Source organism: Canis lupus, chromosome 24, assembly GCF_048164855.1.
Source record: "Canis lupus baileyi chromosome 24, mCanLup2.hap1, whole genome shotgun sequence".
Lineage (NCBI taxonomy): Eukaryota > Metazoa > Chordata > Mammalia > Carnivora > Canidae > Canis > Canis lupus.
In genome coordinates, this window is record NC_132861.1 from 11,335,184 (window position 1) to 11,352,473 (window position 17,290).

Here is a 17,290-nt window from a genome sequence, read left to right on the forward strand (position 1 = left end):
CGAGTCCTGTATCAGGCTCCCCGGAGGGAGCCTGCTTCTTCCGCTGCCTATGTCTCTGTTTCTCTCTGTGTCTCTCATGAATAAATAGATAAAAATCTTAAAAAATAAATAAAATGGCTGTATTTAACAACTAGCTCAAAAAATTCCTAAAAATTTCACCATCAGTTTTCACAAGGCACTGTCAGCTTTCCCTAGTATACCACTGGGGAAATGCCTTTTTAATGATTTGTCCTTTCAGTATAGTATTAAAAATCTGTTTTTCAGTTTGCTGCTCTACAGCATATAATTACCTTTCCTCATATTTTGGGGTTTCCTCTCAGTTTTATTGAGATATAATTGACATATAACTCATGCATTAACACCATGGTTATCCATCTAGAATTCACATTATGGATGACACCTCAGGGAAATGAGACGATACTTGATTTGAGGGGTAAAAAGAGTTTAGAGGGGCACCTAGGTATCTCAGTCAGTTAAGTGTCCGACTTTTCGTTTCAGCTTGGGTCATGATCTTGGGGTGCTGGGATCAAGCCCTGTGTGCGGCTGCCCACTTGCTGCAGAGTCTGCTTGTACCTCTCCTTCCTCCTCTGGGCCTCCTCTTGCTTGTGCTTGTGTGCACACACAAATGCATGCGTGTGCTCTCTCTCTTTCTCCCTCAAATAAAATCTTAAAAAAAAAAAAAGAGGATAAAATAAGGTGTGATAGGTCATTGGTACCCATGGGTGGTACTCAGAGGGAAGTGATGTCGACACCATTAGGCATGAGGTCTTACTAGGACAAGGCAGTAACTGGGCCAACCTTTCTGTTGTGATTTAATTTTAGTTTTGGAGAAGACCATTTAGTATATCTACATTTCTTAGCAGTTCTATGAAGTAGTGCCAAACAACTTACTCCAAATACACACGGCGTGAAGGGTCCATGTAATAATGTGAGCGCTTGCACAGAGCTTTCATTAGCTGAACTTAAAACATCTTACCAACAGTGCCTCATTAAATCCCACCACACCTCAGTGTGGGAGTAGAAGGGGAATATCATTATCCCCATTTTACAGATGGAAGAAACAGAGGCTTTAAAGCGAATCCACAATTGTGAAACTAGCTTGTCAGCCTGCCTATCCCGTGTGCTATCTTTTCATGACAACGGGATTCAGGCACTAATTTATATTTTCTGCCTCTATCTAGCCAGGTGAGGGTACAGTTTTATTATCTAAAATATCAGAGTTCTTTTAAGTCTTAAATTATGATTCTGGTTTCAGCTTCTGTTGGCCCTCCCACACCTTTGTGGATGCGTGGTTTTATAGTATGTTATGTACATTATTTGACACAACTCCATTCTGGCAGGAGAATGTTGGCAAGAATAGAAGACCAGGTATTGTGGTTTGGTCTCCCCGTTGAGCAGATCACAGAGCATTGGTGCTTGCCACATAGACAATGGACTTTTAGAATTTAGTATTTTATACACACCATCTCATTTAAATTATTTTAATCATCACAACAACAATTTGTTGTTGGTATTAATATTATCCCTGCTTTGCAGATGAGGGAAATGAAGCTTAGGAAATCTAAGTAAACATAGCTGGGCTCTTGGCTATAATGATTGATATAGAGAGGGACCTGTCACCTAAGAGTCCTAATGACACTCCTAGTAGGACCTAGCAGAAAACCCTTTCTTCTCTGGACACAAATCATCTGACTGTGAATCCAGTGAGGTGGGCTCCCATGTCCACTGTTGTGTGAAGAAAGCTCTGGGCAGCTCTGGTGGCTCAGTGGTTTATTTCAGCCCAGGGCCTGATCCTGGTGACCCGAGATGGAGTCCCGCATCGGGCTCCCTGCATGGAGCCTGCTTCTCCCTCTGCCTGTGTCTCTGCCTCTCTCTCTCTCTCTCTCTCTCTCTGTGTGTGTGTCTCTCATGAATAAATAAATAAAATCTTAAAAAAAAAAAAAAGAAAGCTCTCTGTAGGAGGAGAGAATGAAATCCACACACACAGAAAAGCAGATCCAAGGATGGGGAGAAAGAATTCTAATGACCTTCAGATCCTTGCCTCCCAGTCCCAGCCTCCCTTATTTAAGCTAATTTTTGAGTTCAGCTTTTGTTACTTGGCCACTGGGGGAGTCCTGGTCAATATAGTGTTTACACATCATGCTATCCTGCTGCTAGACATTGCCATGTTAACCCACATAGGATACCACTGAGTCCCTTGGACTTACCCAGAACAGTAAGCAGGTAAACTTTCTCCATTACACAAGTCTTCTTCTAATTCTAGACACATTCTGTATCTCATCCATAAGATTCTTCTTTCTTCTTATTTGTCTCAGGCTTTCTGATGTGGATATGTTAGAGTTCAAATGCATTACTTGGTTTTCTGCCCTCAAGGGGCAAAAGAACAGTCTTGGTACCAACAATACGAACAACATGATGGCTCTACTGGCCCCAACTATGGGTCTCCAGGCTGACAATTTCACAAGTCAGATTTTTTTGTTTTGTTTTGTTTTGATGGGGCAGAAGTAGGGGAAAACATCAAGAGTTGCTGACTTTTTATTCTGTCAAACTGGAGCAAGTAGGCTAAAATGTATCCTCCAACTCTTAATTCATTTATTTGTTAATGAGGGTAGTAAATACTCTGCTGTAAGCCTTGAGGGTATATAGCAATCTTCTGTTCAATTCACTAGAAGACTCTAAAGGGCCACACTAATTTTTCTAAAAATTCTACTCTTCACTTTACTTGATACCTTTGATTGTGGTCTAGAATTTGGGGGTTGGTATGTGGGGATTGTGGCTCTTGTTGGCAATAATCTAAACAATGAGTTGGAAACAAGCAGTGGAAAAGGAGGTGAAGAGGAAGCCATGACAGTAGAAGTGAATGTAGGGCAGCCTTGGGGCAGATGTGAAGAACAAGGCAGGGAAGGGGCACAGCCTGCTCTGCAGGGACCAGCAGCCCAGGGCACTTAGGGAGGTGTGAGGCCTTAGGCAGGTGAGGGTGACCTTCAGGCTTCCTAACCCTGATGTTAGGCCTTGAGGCACTGAAATCTCCCTCCCCTCCCTGTAACTGACCGGTAAGCTACATTGGCCCAATGCTATGCCTTTAGGGTTATAACCAGAGCAAGACTCAGAGTATATCAATGAGAGAGGCACTCACATTGCACATAGGATCAGACACAGAGGAAAAAACCTTCTTGATGTGTGTAGTATCTGCAGCTGAGCAAAATAAATTTATAAAAATCTCCTTGAAACTGCTGGCAAAGAAACCTAAAAACCGTTTTTAGTAAAGCAAAGCATAAATGGAAATTAATTGTATGGTACCTGTTACCTCTAATTTATGCCATTTTTTAAAAAAATTTTATTCATTTATTCATGAGAGACACAGAGACAGGCAGAGACATAGGCAGAAAGAGAAGCAGGCTCCATGCAGTGAGCTCGATGAGGGACTCGATCCCCGCCAGGCGTCCCTAATTTAATGACATTGATAAGCTCGTTATTTACTGTATTGTCTGTTATTTTATTTGAATGAAAGTAAAAATTTATCTATTAGGACTCTGGTAGATTCATTTGTAAACCATGGTTCTCCAATTCTCTTGCTGAGGGGATTTCAGCAATGGCTGGGGAGGATGGTAGACTGCCTCCAAGATGACCCCTCCTGGTTCCTGCTACCTGGTGCTCTCAACTGTGCATAGTCCCCTCCCACACTGTCAGAGTTGGTCTGTGTGACCCACAGGAAACACCAGAAGTGATTGGATTTTATTTCCAAGATTAGGTTTCAAAAGACACTGTGACTTCCACATCAGGTGCTTTATCTCTCACTCCATCTTGATCACTCATTCAGGAAATCAGCTGTCATGTCACAAGAACACACAGTCTGTGGAGAGGCCCATGAGGCAAGCAGGTGAGGCTCCCGCCTGGTAGCCAGTGAAACCCCTACCCACTGTGTGGGTGTGCTTGGGATGGATCCTCCAGCCCCAGTCGAGCCTTCAGATGAATGTGTCCTTACTTGATTGCAATCTCATGAGACACCTGAGTCAGAACCACCCAACAGAGCTGTTCCCAAAATCCCTGACCCACACCAACTGTGAGATCACACGTTTGTTATTTTAAGCTACTCAGTCCTAGGGTAACTTATCATACAGCAATAGATAACTAATGCAGGGCAAGCAGCAGCTCTTCCTTGTCAGCCTTACTCTTTTATCCCCCATCACTTCTGCAGGGAGAAGTGTCTAGGTCCTTGGTCAGAGGGGTTGAGTCACCCTCACTTCCTTTGCTGGACTGGGGGGTTAGGGTGGTACTGGAGTTTTGAATGAGATATAGAAGGATATTTCCCCTACATTCATCATTATACACTTCTAATCCGTTGTCTATGCGCTTGATATTTGCATGTATGGATGATAAAACACACACAGAATCTAGATGATGAGGCAGATACTGCTCTTTTTCTCTGTCCCAGCTGAGGGAGTAGGAAATTTTTTGTGTGCATGCAAGCTTTAGAAACTGGTCTAATTAAGGAGGAAAAAAAAAAAACCCACCTTTTAAAAAAAATCAAAGAAGCAGTAATATCTGTGGGGTAAAAAATAAAAAGGCAAAACCATTCAACAACCAGATAGTAACCTCACTATCTGGATATTAATATTGTTAACAACTGGAGCATTTCTACAACTATTTCTATCTATTTTATACAAGTAAGTAATATAATAAGTGCTGTTTTGTGACTTGTTTCTTCATTAAGTATATCATGAGCCTGTGTTTATGTTATTAACGTGTTATATCACCTCTAACTATAATTTTATTTATTTATTTATTAAACATTTTTTTAAAGTTATCTCTACACCCAACATGGAGCTTAAACTTACAACCCTGAGATCAAGGGTTGCAGGCTCCACTGACTGAGCCAGCTAGGTGCCCTCATCTACAACTATAATTTTAAATGGTTGCATCATAGCTCATTATACAGATATGTCATAATTTTTTAAAGCCAATTCTGTTTTTTTTTTATGTACATTTATTTCCCTTTTTGCCATAATAAGAAATGCTATAAAGAAATGCTATAGATTAGCAAGGAAACAATCAACAAAACTAAAAGGCAGCCTACCTAATGGGAGAAGGTATTTGCAAATGACATATCTGGTAAAGGGTAAATATCCAAAATCGATAAAGAATTGATCAAACTTGGGACCCTTGGGTGGCTCAGTGGTTGAGCATCTGCCTTTGGCTCAGGTTGTAATCCCAGGGTCCTGAGATTGAGTCCCACATTGAGCTCCCTGCAGGGAGTCTGCTTCTGCCCCTGCCTCTTTCTGTGTGTCTCTCATGAATAAATAAATAAAATCTTAAACACACACACACACACACACACACACACACACACACACACATCAAATTCAATAGCCAAAACCCACAAAATCTGATTAAGAAATGGGCAGAAGACATGAAGACATTTTTCCAAAGAAGACATCCAGATGGCTAATAGACACATGAAAAGGTGCTCAGTATCACTTGTCATCAGAGAAATGCAAAATCAAAACCATGATGAGATATCACTTCACATGGGTCAGAATGGCTAAAATTAACAACACAAGAGACAATAGGTGTTGACAAGGATGTGGAGAAAGGGGAACCCTCTTATACTGTTGGTGGGAATGCAAACTGGTGCAGCCACTCTGGAGAATAGTATGGTGGTTCCTCAAAAAGCTAAAAATAGATCCTGGCAATTGCACTGCTAGGTATCTACCCAAAGGATACAAAGATACAGATTTGAAGGGGTACATGCACCCCAATGGTTATAGCAGCATTATCAAAAATAGGCAAATATTGAAAGAGCCCAAATGCTCATCCATAAATGGATAAAGAGGATGTGGGGTGTGTGTATGTGTGTGTGTGTATATATATATATATATATATATATATATATATATGAATATTACTCAGCCATCAAAAAGAATGAAATCTTGCCATTTGCAGTGATGATGTAGATGGAGCTAGAGTGTATTATGTTAAGTGAAATAAGTCAATCAGAGAAAGATAAATATATGATTTTGCTCATATGTGGAATTTAAGAAACAAAACAGACTAACATTTGGGAGGGGAATAAAGTGAGAGAGGGAAACAAATCATGATAAACTTTTCTTTTAAAGATATTTATTTATTTATTTATTTATTTGAGGGAGACAGGAGAAGCTAGGGGAAGGGTAGAGGTAGAAGGAGAAGTGGACTCCCGGCTGTCAAGGAGCCTAATGTAGGGTTCAATCCCAGGGATCAATGACCTGAACTGAAGGCAGGTGCTTAACCTACTGACCCACCCAGGTGCCCCTTATGATAGACTCTCTTTTTTTTTTTTAAAGGAAAAGTTCTTTTTCTTTCTTTCTTTCTTTCTTTCTTTTTTTTTTTTTTTAAGATTTATTTATTTATTCATGAGAGACACACACACAGAGAAGCAGAGACATAGGCACAGGGAGAAGCAGACTCCCCAAAGGGAGCTGGATGCAGGACTCTGATCCCGGATACTGGGATCACGCCCTAGGCTGAAGGCAGACGCTCAACCACTGAGCCACCCAGGAATCCCAATATGACAGACTCTTTAACGATAGAGAACAAACTGAGGGTTGGTGGAGGGAGGTGGGTGGGGGATGGGCTAGACTGGTGATGGGTATTAAGAAGGACACTTGTTACGATGAGCACTGGGTGTTATATGTAAGTGATGAACCACTGGACTCTACTCCTGAAATCAATATTGAACTCTGTGTTAACTAAATAGAACTTATATAAGTAAAATTTTTTTTTTAAAGATTTTGTTTATTTATTCATGAGAGACACAGAGAGAGACACAGAGACACAGGCAGCAGGAGAAGCTGGCTCCACGCAGGGAGCCGATGCGGGACTCAATCCTGGGATCCCAGGATCACACCCTGGGCCAAAGGCAGGTGCCAAACCACTGAGCCACCCAGGTGTCCCTATATAAGTAAATTTACAAAAGAAATGCTATAGATTTAGCTTGCAGCTAAATATTTATACCTATCACTGACTTTTCCCCTTTAGAATAAATTATTAAGATAGAATGGTTAGATTAAGAGATATATAGATTTTTAGAGCTTTTTCTATGTATTGCCAAACTGCCTTCCAGAGAAGTTATACCAGTTTATACTCAGTGAAATTTATTAGTGTGTCCATTTCTTCACATCTCGCCAGCACAAGAATATGAAGTAATTATTTTTTATCTTTTTGGCCTAGTATCTGGATGGGAAACACAAGAATTTTTGAAGAAGTTCAGCTTACATTCAGAAATTGGCTGCAGCTTTGAGTGTGAGCAAGCTCCACTTTAACCCAATGCCCAATCAAATGTGAGGGAAATGAAGCTACAAATTGAATCTGGCTTTCACAGATTATGCTTATAAGACAAGGAGAAGAAGGTTGAAAATCTTGTGTTCAAGATTTAGAAATAGGGGTCAAACATAAAACAGTCAAACCCTTTGGTCCTGCAATTATATTTTTGGGAATTTAGTCTAAAGAAAATTCTCAGTAAAAGGAAAAAGCATATACATGTGAAAAAAGTTTATTGTAGGGACACTTGGCTGGCTCAGTTGGTGGAGTGTGTGACTCCTGATCTCCGGGTTGCAGGTTCTAGCCTCATGTCTGGTGTAGAGATTACTTAAAAATAAAAATCTTTTTTTAAAAAAAGTCTATTGTGACATTACTTATATTAGGGAAACATTATCAACAATTTGACATAGGAGAAATGGTTTAAGAAATTGAGGGGGGTGCCTGGGTGGCTCAGTGATTGAGTGTCTGCCTTTGGCTCAGGTTGTGATCCTGGAGTCCTGGGATCGAGTCCCATGTCAGGCTTCCTGCATGGAGCCTGCTTCTCCCTCTGCCTATGTCTCTGCCTTTCTCTGTGTCTCTCATGAATAAATAAATAAAATAAATAAAATCTTTAAAAAAAAAAAGAAATTGAGGTATGTCAACTTGATGGAATTTTATGTGCTTGTTAAATCAATAATTATAATGCTATATAAACACAGGAATACGTTCACAGGGTAACGTTGAATGCAAAAAGAAGGGTATATACAATTTTTAGCATTGATAACGATGTACTAGTTCAAGCCCCAAGAATGAAGACTGGAAGAAAACACAAAAAACTTAAACTAGTTGTGAAAGAGAGTGACACCCCCAGCTTGAAAATTTCCTTTAAAGTCATCCTTGTGCAATTACAATGAAAAGTAACAATTTTGGAAGAGGTGGGAAGAGGTTCCTATAAAGAGGCAGATCAATGTGCTGGAGGGACAGCCACAGAAAATGCTCGGTCAGCCCCGGGTAATTACTGAGGGAGGCCTTGTGGAAGAGTGGAAAGAACGAGGCGCTGGAGGCAAATAGAGCCGGGCTGGAAGCCAACTTCCACTTCATACCAGAAGTATGAGCCCAGACAAGTTATTTAACTTCCTGCAGTTTAGTTTACATAGCTGTAAAAATGGATGAATAATGCCTGCCTGTGCAGTTGTTGGGGGAGCAGAGGGAGTGGGCTTGGCAGCAGGTATGCGGTCGGTGCCTAATGAGCGGGAGGCTCATCTAAGCGATGCTGCTCTTTTCCTGTATTTATCTTTTCATAATTATTGATCTGACAGTAGAGAGAAGGACATTCAGCTAAGAGAAAATATTTGCAAGCGTGTTTCTCACAAATGTAAACCAAGCGATTCTGCCCAGGAAAGAAGGGAGTGAGTGAACGAAGACTCTTTTCTCAGCTGGATGGTTATTTGGTTATTGAGCCGGCTTAATGGCATCTCTGCTGCCTTTCTGTTAGTAATTTAGCTGGACATCTTGAATGATAATGACACAGCATAAAAAATATCATAGCTGCAAGACTCCTGCTGTCCATGACAGAAACAAAATTGGACATCGAAAGGTGATAGCCAGAAAAAAATGTTGGAAAACGGAACATTTTACATAATATCTGTCCCTGTTATTTTTATAAATCAGTTATAAAGTATAATTGGGGGTGAAAATTCAGTGTTGGCTCTCGTTAATCCAGCGACTTGCCCTCAGGCCAGGAAGAGCAAACGGCACCGATTCTTGCCCTCGGTGACATCAGCACAATTTGCCAGTTACACACAGATGTTGGGATTCTCTAGCACTAGGGAAAACTCAGCTAGAGAGGAAATGTCCTGACTTACAGGTCCTGAGCACAGAGACTCAGTGGCCACCCGATGCAGAGAAAACTGTGATCTAAAAAAGTCTGTCTGTGTCTCTTCAGGGTCTGCAGGCCAAGAGGATGGAGATAATTTCTCAGTTACACCCGCCTCTTTCATAGGGGAAAGCATCCGCACCTTGTTTGTGCCCAGTCCTTCTGACACGTTCCTTGTCATATTGAGAGGCGTTTTTCTTTTTCCTCTTCAAAAATCTTTTAGCAGGAAAGGCAGCTCAAACAACTGCAGTTATTTCAGCACTAAAATGCAGGCTCTGTGGACCTCTTCTGCAGGCAGACGGCATTTCAAAGGAAACTTCTTTTGCTGGATATTCAGTGTTACTCGGGGGGTTTGGGGAGTTAATCTTCACTGTCCCTGCTGTCAGAGAAAAGGAAAGAAGGGCTGCTCTTTCTAACCACTCTTCCTTGTGGGCATCTGTCTCCTTTTGTACCCTGGAATCATGGAGACGGAGGAAACTCCAAGTGGATATCCCACCTAGCTCCCAGAGGCGGGCTGAGCTCCCCTAAAACCTCTGAAACAGATGCTCATTGGTCATCGTTGCAAGGCTCTCAGGATAGGCATTCTGTGTCCCTTCTCGTTAACTGGTATCAGTGCTTAACCTTCTTTCATTTGAATAAAATTTTTAAAAAATTACACCAACAGTAGTAGAAATTTAAAAATGAATACTCCAAACACCCATGCAAAACCTCTGCATCCCAAGAAATCATCTGTAACCTTGTGGTTACATTTTAAGTTTACTGCAGAAAGAGCTGGAATTTAGGAGACACCATTTTATAAAAATACAGTATTTTCAAGAGATAGTTACAAGTAAAATCAGTTCTGTTCCTCTCGGGGCAGGTGTGGCTTCATAAGGGTCTTGTCTTCAGAAACCCTAGCTGAGAAGCAGGCCTGGCCTTCTGCTCCCGGGTGCTCCCAGCTTCCAGAAGAAAATACTCCATTGCCCTCTCCCCACACTCTGTTCTACCCAGGACAGGCTTGCAGTCCACGGTTCATCAGCTATGTCTCCCGAGGAGCGAGGTGTCACTGTTCCCTTTTGGCAGGTCCTCACAGTATCTGCAAGTGTTTCTCTTGGATTCTGGGTCGGCAAACTACAGACAAGAGGCCAAACCTGGCCTGCTGCCTGTTTTTGTACAGCTTGTGAGCTAAGATTTTTTTTTTTTTAACTCTTTTAAGTGGTTGAAAAAAATGAAAAAAAGATGTGAAAATCATATGGGTTTCAAATTTGTGTCCATAAATAGTTTTATTGGAACGCAGGCTTGCTCATTCATGTTATCGTCTATGGCCGCTTTCATGCCAGGATGGTTGTGTTCAGTGTTTGGGAGACACTGGACAGGCAGCAAATCCAATATTTACCATCTGGCCCTTGGCAGAGAAAGTTCACTAGCCTCTGTTGTAGAGCCTCCCATCACTTTGGAATCCATTTCTTCTCTTTCCCCACAAGGAGGGTTGGTAATCTCTACTCACAAATATTGCAGTCCTCACTCCCAAGGCGATAGACCCCAAAGACTGTTTTGTCTTCCCCAGTCTTCTTCATGTGGGGTGGGTCGAGATAGGGTTGGTTCAGGCAAGATCATATCTGGAGGTCAGGAGTAAGGGGCGGGAGAAGGCATGGGGCAGGAAGGAGGAAGGGGTCTTTTTGTTGTTTTTTGTTTTTTGTTGTTGTTTGTTTTTAAAGATTTTATTTATTTATTCATGAGAGACACAGAGAGAGGCAGAGACATAGATCGAGGGAGAAGCAGGCTCCCTACAAGGAGCCCGATGTGGGACTCCATCCCAGATCCCGGGATCACGCCCTGGGCCAAAGGCAGACACTCAACTGCTGAGCCACCCAGGTGTCCCAGAAGGGGTCTTTTTTGTTCCTGGTTGTTGGCAGTAGTCTTTGGAATGTGAAATAATTAGGTCCTGCTGTTTTTCAGCTGTGAGATCTAGTTCTAATTCTGGAGAATTAGAAGCAACAGGACATGGGATGCAGGAACCGAGGACAAGTCCTCTGTTTGGGCTGAATTGGGTGCTGTGTACACAGATGGGAAAGACGGGAAGGGACAGATTTGGGCAGGACAGAGAAGACTCCAGATTCCACTTCCTATGAACCAAGTTTGTGATTTGTTGAGAAGACAAGTAGACGACTGGCCACCCAAGTCTGGGATGGAAGTCTGAATTGTGAGTCATCAGCAGATGGGTGGTATGGAAAGCCTTGGTACTGGATGACATCGCCAAAGGAGTGAGTACAGATGGAGAGAGAAGACGTCTAAGGACTCATAATAGAATCTTCAACATTTAGAAGTCAGGTAGAAGAAGAACTCCCGGGGGCAGGATCTGGATACAGTGCCTGGCACACACTGTGTGCTCTAGATAATTCCAATTACCTAAGATCTCCCACTCTGAACATAAATTACAGCAATTCTAACATCACGCTTGCCTATCATTTCTCCCTTTCTTTGTTTCTCATTCTGCCTGTCTGTCTCTTTTCTTCTGCCTTCTTCTGTCATTTGTTAAGCCCATCAGGGTCACTGAGGCACCCTTACCATGCTTGAGCATTGCTTACCTGCCTATACCTCTGGGTGAAACTGGTTGATAATCCTGTGAACTAGTCAATCTATAGCCTTCTTTCTGTCTATATAATTTGTTTCAAAATACATTACGCTTGTTCCTACCCCACCTTGCCCACATTATCAACTATTTCTTTTGTCAATTAATGGTATTTTGACTGCTATTCCTAATCCTCTTACCAATGCCTCACTACTCAGCATCATCTGTGATTTGTTTAGGAAGTTCTCAGTTACATCACTGGGGTAAAGATAGAGATGCTCAGCATCAGCTACAGCTCTGACACCAGTGAGATCACACAGGATACTTCCAGGTTAAGCTGAGTCATTGATAAGCCACCTTTTGGGTGATATTATTCAGTTCTTGGTACCTGCACCTAAGAAGTAAGAGTCTCTCTTCTTTCTTTCTGTCTCGTTGATGAAAAGTCACTGGCAGTGGAATCTGAGGTCATACTCCAGAAGAGCGAGATTATATCTCTTACTCATTCCTTATCGACGTGGCCTATCTATTCATCGAAGAAAATTAAATTGGTCTGCCAAGATTTGATCTTCACATACCGTTGAGGTGAGTGTAAATGGATTGTGGGCCACTGTTGGCCTCATTCTCTACCTGAGAAGTGGACTCGTGCGATGGCTTGCTTGTGAGCTGTGTGGGGTGGGGCTGGGGAAATCAGAGACATAGCAAGACTCTAGGCCACACATAGCACCAGGCAGTGTGCCAGGTGCTTTATCAAGATTTGCTTGCTTATTATTTGCACCAGTTCAGAGAGGTTGGTGTGATAGTTCCTGTTATCCAGGGAAGGAAACTGAGGCTCAGGAGGTAGAACATCTGGTACAAGGCCACATAGCTGATTGGCGGCAGAGGTGGGGCTTGAACTTTGCGTTGTTCGTGTGGACTCCCAGCAGTTATAAATGTGTGATACGTTGGACGCTATGGCAATCTGGGAAAGACACTTCAACTCCTAAGGCTTCAAACATCGTATAAAGTACTTCAAAATTTGTAACTCTGCCCTCTGAGACCAGTCTCCATCTCCAGCCTTCTCCTGGACATTTCTACTTGGACCTCAAGCCAAAAACTATAGCTCTGTGTGTAAATTCAAACAATCATCTTCCCTCAGGGACCCAGGATCCCCACTCCTCCCATCACTATCCCATGTTTCTCGTGGCACAACATTCTTTCAAACTTCTCAAAATCTGAGTTATGTTAAGACCCTCCTCCAAGATTCTTGCTCAAAAATAATTCTCTGCCTCTCTCTGTGTGTCCTTATGAATAAATAAATAAAGTCTAAAAAAATAGTTCTTGCCTTATCTCCCATTTTCTATCTCTGCCACCTTTAGTCTGTGTCACCTAGGGTGTAGATTACTGCAGCAAATAAATACATCTTTTACTGGCTGTCACTGTTTAGACACCACTTCTTCAAGTCAGCTCCTGAGATGTATGGCCCTCAGTTTTGTCCACACATCAGAATTACCCGGGAATGTAAAAAGTACTAGCTAAAGTTTGGGGTCTCACTTTTCCAGCATTATAGGAGCCACAGCAGGATTGTTTATATCTCTGAGACCAGTGATGTTGTCCTAAGGCTCTGGGCATCAGATGCAGTCTCCAGGAATTAAGGAGGGGTGACTTTAGCCCTACTCCTGTTTTTTTTGGACTGGGCAAAGGCAAGCAGGCTTGACTGCCAATAAAAAGAGTTAGGTAGTAGAATTCAGCATTCCTGTACCCTCTACTTCCCCAAAATTCACTGTGAAGGGATCTGCTCTATTTTCCAGTGACTAACTCAGGTGAATGGTGCTTCTAGGACATCTTTGACCCCCCACCCCCTTGCGAAAGGACCATTCTTCAGATTTACCAGTTTCACAGTTTGCATATTTTCTGATCAACTTTTTCAAAATTCTCTTGCAGAGGACAGTTGTTTGGCACATCTGATTAATTAATCCAGAATAGAATGGTCTAATGCAGTGTTCTCAAACTTACATTCCATATAACACTAGTACCATAAGACATCAAACAAAAAAAGAGAATCGCATGGCCAAAAAAATTTTAACAAATCTCTTAAGATGCACTTTAGCATGTTAAAGCCTCTGAGAAGGCCTGCATTAAAAACATCTGTTTAATTTAGTTTATTTGATTACTAGGTTTTCTTTTTTTAAAATATTCTATTTCTTTATTTAAGAGAGACACAGAAAGAGAAGAGGAGACATAGGCAGAGGGGGAAGCAGTCTCCATGCAGGGAGCCCAATGAGGGACTTGATCCCAGGACCCTGGGATCATGACCTAAGCTGAAGGCAGACGCTCAACCACTGAGCCACCCAGGCATCCCCTGATTACTAAGTTTTCTAAACTTGGTTGACTATCGAACCAATATATTTCCAAGCACCTATTCCAACAAAACTAAAATGCCAGTACCTTTAAGTCATGTTATGATTTCAGAGATAGTAAAGTAAGAGAAAAATGGTCATTAAAAATGTGAAAAGATGTGCATCTTAGTCTTAATTAAATCCGGTAACTTCCTATAAGATTTTGTGTAACATCCAGTGGGGAACCACTGGGCGAGATAGCTGTGTTTGAACAGTGATGTTCTGATGCTCTCCACTGGTAGGAAATGAGCCAATGGCAGAAAGGAGAGGAGAAGGGATTCCAGGAGCTGCCACTGGTCTTTTTGGAGAGGAAGGGACAATGTCCTCATTGCCAGCAGCCGAGGCTCTGACTGGTTGAGAAATATGCTGATGTAGTACTGGAGAGAAGGCCAGACTCTGGAGAAGGAAAAGTGCTTATTCCACTGGGCTTTCCAATGCTGAGGAAAAGCCTGTGACTTGCTTGATGAGAGGTATCATGGAAGAGTAAAAGATTCATGTATTTTGTAAGTAAGTGTCAGGGGACAAATATGTGTTCAATATCAGCTGTGTCCTATTCTGGCTGTGTGAAGTCAACTGAGTTTCTAACCTACCTGAACTTTAGTATCTTAATACATAAGTAGAATTACCATAATAATAACAACTACCAGATAGACTATATTTGGACTGCATGTAACAGCTGATTATGATGGGCTAACCATGTAAGACTTTCTTTTTTCACACTTTTTGGGAATTCTAGAAGTAGGTATTGTGGGGAGGGTTAGTGACACCAGGAGGGTAACTTCTAAGTTCCTGCTGTGTGATCCCCAGTGTGAGGCTTTTGTCTTCATGTTGGTCTCCTTGTGGTCACAAGATGGTTTCTCTGCCTCCCACTAAATTCTGCATTCTAGGCAGAAAGGCAAAGGAAGGAAAGGAAGAAAGAGAAACCCCAAATCTTTCCCAGAGGTCCTTAGCCAGCTTGCAGCTAGAACCCATTGGTGAGCTAAGAGTGACCATCATTCTGCATGGTCACTCTTAGCTACGAAGGAGTCCCAGTAGGCAAGTGTTAGCAGGTACTTGGCAACGGTGATCAAAACTGGGGTTTTGTTGGAGAAAACGAAGGCAAATGTAGATACTGGGTGAGAACCTAGGTACTCAGTGCTGTGAGGGCTATGAATGAGATAACACACAGGAATGTGCCCAGCTCTGTGTCTGGCAGAGACAGAGTAGTCGTGCAACAGTTTCCTTGTCTCTACACTTCCCACAGCAAATAATGACTGATCTCCCCCTTCTTCAGTGAGAAAATGTGTTGTTAACTTGTGGTCATACCAAGTGGCATGGAACCAAGAGACAGCTAGAAATCTGACTATGAAAGCTTTGGCCCAACACACAGTGGAGAAGAATGGACAGGACATCTTGTGACAGGAAGTCGGGCTGGACACAGGTAGATGCCAACTTGTAACTGGGAATACGTAGCAGTCATCCATATAATATTCTGTGTTTGGGTTAAAGTCCTTCCCTGACTGTCCCTGCTAATGGGTCTCTTCTGCTATGCACTCCCAGGGGGGCGCACCGCACAAGTCAATTGTACAACATAATGACCCCTCTTTTATTGTTATTTTCATGTGTTTACAACTCCCATGCTATGAACTCCTTTAGGACAAGTCTTGCACCTTGTTTATCTTTGTGATGTTACCAGGCCTAATCCTTCCAACGGTTCAGTGCCTTTGGGAGCCTGCCAAGTAAACTATGAAGTGTGGAGTGGGCCTGGGTAAAGATGAGGCAGCACCCCGCAATGTATGCAACACCTGCCTCAGGCACTCACATTTAAATAACAACCCAGCAAACACTGGGATACAAAGGATCTTAGTAATGATCACTCAATAGCTACTATCATTGTCAACTTTCTCTCTCTCTCTCTCTCTCTCTCTCACACACACACACACACACACACACACACACACTTTATCTTGTGCCTCCTGATAAAGTACGCACCCAAGAAGAACTATTGTCAAAAAGCAAACCCGAATCTGATCAAGCTTCTGGCTCTAATCACTAATTTACATGAGAGAAGGAGAGAGAGGAACATGTTAAATGATACCACAGGAATGCAATCAGCAAGATCCAAACTGCGGGAAACCCTAGTGGACAAAATGACCCAGTTCTTTCAACAAATCAATCATAAGGAAAAGAAAAAATTTGGAGGGCAAACCTATACACTACAAGAGACTAAAACACTAGAAATACAAGTTGCAACATATGCTTTATTTGGTTCCTTATTCAAACAAACTATAAAAACATATTTGAGACAATTAGAGAAATTTGAACTGACTTGATTTAGGGATTTATTGTTTTAGGTGTAATAATGATATCATGGTTCTGTTTTTGAAAGGGTCCTTATCTTTTAGGGATGCATACTGATATATTTTAGAGATGAAATGATAGCAGAGATTTGCTTCAGGATATCACACAGTATGTGTGGAGGGGAGTGGACAGAGTAGAGGGTAAAACTCACCCAAGACTGATGTGAAAGCTGGGTGACAGGTGCAGAGAAGGTCGTGGAATAATCTTGAATTTTTGCTCATATTTAAAATGATCATAATAATATAAGAAGGGGAAATCACTGTGGTGCCCAAACCTAACCCATGGCAGACAGAGAAGAGTTACCATGGAGCTGATGAAGTTCAAGCATCAGGACCTTTCACTACATAGACCTCTTCCAAGAAAATTTTGTATTCATGATTTCTCTTAAAAAGGGCTCCCAAATTGTCAAAGTTTCAGGCATCACAGAAGTTGGATATACCCCTAATGGCAGGCAGAAGGCTGACTCCCACTTTAGGCACTGATATTTGTTAAAAACACTTTTTAAAAATGAGGATTTTTTTCAAGCTTACACAAAAGTAGACATAAAGTATAATGAATCTCATGTACACTTCCCCCAGTTCAAGTTATGAATGTTTTGCAATATGTGGTTCATATTTTCCTTTTTCTTTCCTCCTCTCCTCTTTTTTACTCTGAAATAGTTTTATATGTTTCTCTATTTTCTTTCATAACCACAATATCATTATCAGATTAAATAAAATTAACAATAATCTGGGCAGCCTGGGTGGCTCAGCAGTTTAGCCCTGCCTTCAGCCCAGGGTGTGATCCTGGAGATGCGGGATCGAGTCCCACATTGGGCTCCCTGCATGGAGCCTGCTTCTCCCTCTGCCTATGTCTCTGCCTCTCTCTCTC